General features: G+C 36.5%; 1 long non-coding RNA gene across 3 annotated transcripts in view; it reads right to left on the minus strand.

The window, feature by feature from the left end:
- The window catches only part of LOC108166176 (uncharacterized), a 31177-nt gene extending 25626 nt beyond the window's left edge, over nucleotides 1-5551 (minus strand). For 2 of the 3 annotated variants that reach the window (XR_014086841.1, XR_001776441.2), the window contains exons 1-2: nucleotides 5066-5551; nucleotides 55-168 (exon numbers count right to left, since the gene is read on the minus strand). This is a non-coding gene — a long non-coding RNA (uncharacterized LOC108166176). Of the gene's footprint in view, nucleotides 1-54; nucleotides 169-3232; nucleotides 4287-5065 lie in introns of those variants that run through there. The other variant, XR_014086842.1, reaches the window with a different exon arrangement.
- Between the last annotated feature and the right edge of the window lie 449 nt (nucleotides 5552-6000).

Consider the following 6000-nt stretch of genomic DNA (forward strand, 5'->3'; position numbering starts at 1 on the left):
GATAAACTGTGATAAATCTGACTCCTGTCGGTCTGACACCCTCCCATTCCTCACCTGTCTGGGTCTTCTGGTGTCCCATCTGTCAGCTTCACTCTTCATCTCCTCCACTCCTCCTGCTCTCATTTCCTCTCTGCAGCCCTGCTCCTGCTGATGGTCCATCCAGGTTTCCTGCGACGAAAAATAAATTAAAATTTTCAATTTTTTGGTCCAACGACTAGGTAGATCCTAAAAAAGAGAAAGAAACAAATGCTAATAATTCATATTTTATACACTCACTTCTCAGAAAGCTTGGCAACAACTGTGCCTAATTACTTTGATTCAATATGATTTAAAATTTAATAGCTAAACTTGTTTTGCACATTATGAATCTCAAGACTTAACATATGTTCATATTTATTACTTTTTATCTTGTGATAAATTTTAGTCAACATTTTAGATTATTTTTGTTTACTTTTCTATTCTGCTAGATGCACCAAGACTATGGATGTGGCAGGAAGCTAGTGCACCGATTCCACCAAACGGGTCAGTGCGCTTGTTTTACAGACCGGCGTATTCGAGAGTTTCCACTGCTTACTGAGCAGGTGGCATTGTATCATGCTAGTGTGATGACAGTGTGACACAATAGTACAGCTGGTAGCGCTTCATCAAGCCCAGAGGACTCCAAAGCACTTCGGCCATTCAACCATGATTTTCCATATCATATCATATCAGGATGCATCGATACCTAAAGACTCAAAAGACAAGATGCTATACCAGATTTTAATATTACTTTCAAGAAATCATAAGAAATCAAATAAGTTTTTAAACATTTATTTATTTATTTATTTAACTCTACGCGTCAAAAAGCCTTCATTTTACATCTTTATTGATGTTTTCCACCCACAAACCGAACAAGCTCATGTCTTATCATTTCCAAATAACTGTGTTTGATCTGCCGTACATTTCCCAGTTGTTAATGTTATCGATAGCGTGCAGTGTGGTTATGATATAGTACAGCCATCGCTGTTGTAGCGATGCTTTCTGCCTCCTTCGATGGCTTACATATTGTTTGTGTCTTGTCTGTCACCCTGTTGACATTTATAGGTTCTTCTGGAGACCTAAATAGCTGCCAAACAAAATGATTTAAGAGTAGTTGGGGTATCTTGTATCACAAATTCAACTGGCTCGCTCTCACAAGAGAGCCGTTAGCTCCTTGTAATGTTTTAATATTGCGACATTCCGTACGATGTGATCTCATTTGATTCTGTTTTATCCAGTTTTCACTCCATGCCGTTGTTTATTAGTAGTTATGAGGCACAGTGGCAAAACATGAAATTATATTGTTGCTAGGTAACCAAAGAGTGGGTGAGTTAGTTAACGTTACAGTCCTAGCTTATCTAGCTGTCAGAGGATTAGCAGCTAAAGCTTTTCCTCCCAGAATGCTATGCGGTTCTGGATCGGAGTTCAGTGAATTTTCTGTATATTGAATATTGAACATTCTGTCAGATGTATTGGCTATTGACATCGATCACGTGTCTGTTGCGATATATTGGTTTATTGTCCAGCTCTATATTTAGTTCTCACAAATACTAACCCTCAGCGAACGATTCTTATTATTTGGTTCTACAGCAGTAATGCATGCACCAGTCTTAATGCAGCCATGCAGGAACCCCCCCCCAAAAAAATAGAAAATATTTTGCTTATTTTAGTTGAATCAAATGCTTCGCCAAGCATGACAAGGAGGCAAAGAATGACTTCTGACAGCAACGTCTTAATAAATATGCACCTGATGAGTCTGAGGAAGCGAAAGCTGAATCATGCTGGCTTCCTTACTGGTGAACAATTCTAATGATGAAGACATAAAAATGCATTTTTTTTTTTGTGTGTAAATTAGAGTTTCAGATGGAGCAAATTTGATTAGAGTAATTTGTCCTGCCATGAACCCGTTTGGTTTGGAGGCGGAGAACTCACTAGACAAGCCATGTTTTTATGTATTAATATTAATCTAATAAGAGACGGGATGAGTAACTGGTTTGGCCGAGAATCAAAGCCCATGAATTACAGAGCAACAAAATTTAGCATTTGACATTGTCGTGTCCATCTCTAAGCTACACACTCCATAAAATGTCATTGTCAGCACTAATGTGTAATTTATGACGGCATAATGAACACTAGGTCTGAATTATATCATTAAGACATTTCTCTCTAGATGTTACAAGGAAAAGTTAGCGCTTGTGTACCGAACTACTAAGAAACCAAACCTGATGGTAGAACAAAAAACGCTTTGTGAACTAACTCAGAGAATTTGATATATTCCTTTAGCTGTAAAAGTGACTTTTTTAAGGAAGACTTGCTTTCAAAAGAAAATAACTCAACAGATTGCTGCTAAAACATTGCTTTTAGTTTCAATCATCAAGAGCAATTTGATGTAAAAGAACTTTGATATATATATAAGGAAGTGAAGTGATAGGTTATAAATATGTAAAAACAATATTTAAACTGATCAGTGTCATATCTATGGAATAATTTGACTAAAGGAGGTTCTTGTTATGAAGCTATGTTATTCTAAACAAGAATGTGTGGCAATAAAATATCTTATTTTATTGTGTCTTGTTTAAAATATAATTTACTGAGCAGTCAGCAATGTTGCAGAGCAAGATGGGAGGAATATCTGAGCCTTTTACAAATATAATCAAGAATTAGACTGTGATTAATAATCACAAAAATCCATTAACTTATGATTTCTTCAAGTAAAACTGAATTAAAGATGAAATATGTAAGCATAAAAGTTAGCATTTACCTAAAGAGACATCTCTGCGACTGGGCAAAGAACATCCAGACGATCCAAAAGATTGAACTTATTACATTTACCCTAAATTCATGAATTTTATTCTAAAAATTGAGTAATGACATCTGGAGGTCACTTAAAGGAGCAGTTTTATGTGTTTTCCAGGCATATAGTACCATTTTAAAGCACAATCAAGTAACTATGTTACCTTCAGTTGTTATAAAAATAACTTAAAAGAAATTTGACTTTGTAATTTAACAGATTGAAATTGGGCCTTAGTCTCTTTAAGAAACTGCTGCTCTTTCTGAAGCTCCGCCTTCAGGAAGTCGTCCCAACATGGCTCCTCTATTAACCCTTTAACAATGTTTTTACCAGCGTTTCAATGAGAGGCAGCTCCTATAATGAGCTTAGCAGATGTGCAGTTCTGCTAATTGTCTGAAGGAGCTGTGAGGGGGAGATGTGTACCTGTGTTAATCTTATTCCAGTTGCTTGCAGCTTGTGGAAGATCATCATGAAGAGGCTCGTTATCCAATCAGAGACGGGATAAAAGAAACATTTAGATCCACATTAGACAGCCAATAGGAGGAATGGAAGTAATTACTTTTTGTTCTCAACCTAAACAATAGAAAGGGCAGATTGGAGGATAAATGATCATTTCTGTTTAATTTCCAGATTTCACGCATTAATCAAAGTTATGACTAACCTAAGGTCTGAAACAAGGAGGCATTTTGTTTGACTCAATAAACTATCAAACTTTGATCAGAATGCTCTTGTAACTTCTTAAAAACGTTGATTTTTTTGAAGGTTTCATGTTTCATATGTGGGGGTTGATTTGACCAGATCTGCAGTCTAAAGTTATTTTAGAAAACCCTTGATGGGAGTAATTAACTATGTTTGAATGGCTGGGTCTTAGTGTTCATATGCACTTCAGAAACTGTCAAGAGAGATGTAAACAACCCTTTGGATTGCTTTTTCTAAACCACTCTAAAACCTCTCACTTCTTTCAATATACTTTAATCTCACCTTTTGCATTGAGTTTCTCTTGTTTTGACTGTCTAGGAAAATCAGGCTGATTCTGGTTTAGCTCTCATTTACTGCAGAACCGTTGCAGGAAAAAAACAAAAACACAGTGAAATGTGCCTGTTGCAGTAGAAACAAACCAATGTAAAAAATTTCATTTGATGCCGCGCGTCTACGCTCGGATATGCGCCGTATAATAATCATAACCATAATGAGTTTCTGGCTTCATTCCTCCAACACGATACAAATGAAAGGAAACGGCGTCTTCTGCTCCGTCAGACGGCAGAATGAGTGAAAACAAATTACGCCTCAATTTCTTCTGAGTGATCCCAGCAGCAGCAATGCTAGCATCCACACAGGCAGTGAGCCTGACTCCGGGACCAACACTGAACGGTGGAGCTCTGATCTTAAAACGCACTTCTGCAACAACAAGGCTCACTCTGCTTTTGTTTATCTTTTGTTTTTTTATATTTCCTGGTTAAAATAACTGGTAATTAATGACAACCACATGTCGTGTTATTAATAAATTAAAAAAAATAATCTTTTTTTACAGCACTTAAAAGGGCCAGAGCATTGGACGTTTTAAGCGCAATTGGACAATAGGAAAATAATTCTTGTCATTTTTGTTTTATTTTAACTACATGTAAAAAATGTTACTCTGAAAGATTATGGCTTTTTGAAAAGGATCTTCCTCCGACTCCCTCCATCAAAACTAACTCTAAGGGATGTAATTAACGTTATTATTAGCACCTGTTTGCTTTTGCTGCTGCCATTCTACCATTTTTTTTTTTTTTTTGGTATTTATTAAATTTATCTTTTACATCTTTGCTTAAAGCTCACAGTTATTTTTTTTTCAATGTTCATAAAAACAGCTACCTGTTTGCTTTGCAGTTTGTTTCTTTATTGACTGCCTCGCGCTATCATATGCTAACCCTAAACCAATCAGCTTACATGTAGGCGTGTCTGTGATTACATGGCGTGTTAGCAGTGTGTAGCAGTGAGCAACGGATGAAGACAGAGGAGCCCAATTTTTCCACATATTATCTGTCTTATTCTGTAAAAATCATTTGACTCAGGTGTGCTGCAGCAGGAGTATATCTGAAACTTTTGCTGCCTTGTGTTCACAGGAGGCGCTCACCTTTAACGTGAATTAAAGCCAGCGGTTTTAACTTGACAAGATTTCACAAAGTACAAGCTGCGGGGAGAGTTTTGCCTGACTCCGAACACGCTGTACGACTGACACATAGTTAAACCGGGTTTATCCTGAGACGTCGTTACCTCTCTCTGCTTTAAAAAAGGCTCGCTGCTGGCTCTTTCATTCGTCAGAGGCGGTTCGGTTGAAAACGCACCCACTGGCGAGGCGCCACATGCAGATTCGTTTCAGCGTCCATCCACATCCGAGTCAATAATCCACATTTACTGCAAGTGGTGAGTCTGAGCAATTTTTGCAAGGACATAATCACTATGCTGCTGCATGACGCGTCGAGCCAATCAGCATCCAGCTGATTAGACTGAAGTGGGACGACTTCTACAGCTCTGTGAGGGAGGATCCAGTGCTGCTGGAATCTATTATATTACCACTACACATGTAGCTGTTCATTGAAACTATGAATAACAAATATCACCAATTGGTTTTTTTTTTCTTCCTTTTCTTCAGATCAAGTCTCATTGTACAATCATCTCCTGTCCCCTAATTTAATCCATTTAAAATGTGTTCACAGAATTAGACCAGGATTTAAGAAATGACAGGACTGTAAAAAGTATCCGGACCACCACATCCCTTTAGTTTAGATTTTTTTCAGGTCATAAAACAACCAAAATGTGAAAAAAGTATTTGTCCTCTTTTTCAAATCATGTATTTAAGGTGGAGTATTGGAGACACACTAAGAAAAAAATAAGTCATGAGAATAAAGTGATGGTATTACAACAATACAGTTGGAATAATATGAGAATGACGAAGTTTTAATAATATTTCAAACTTATTTTTGAAATATTTCGACTTTATTCTCATTATTTTTTACTTTATGCTCGTTTGACTTTATTCTTGAAATACAATTTTTCATAATTTTAACTATTTTCCCAAAATACTATGAATTCATTCTTTTAATATGACTTTATTCCTGTAAAAAGTCATATTTACAAGACTTTTTACGTAAATATGATTGACTTATGTAAAAAGTCTTACTTATTCTTGCTTTTAAAAAAAGTAAGAA

The sequence above is a fragment of the Poecilia reticulata genome, chromosome 3 (assembly GCF_904066995.2).
Source record: "Poecilia reticulata chromosome 3, P_reticulata-male-v2, whole genome shotgun sequence".
NCBI classification, from domain to species: Eukaryota; Metazoa; Chordata; class Actinopteri; order Cyprinodontiformes; family Poeciliidae; genus Poecilia; species Poecilia reticulata.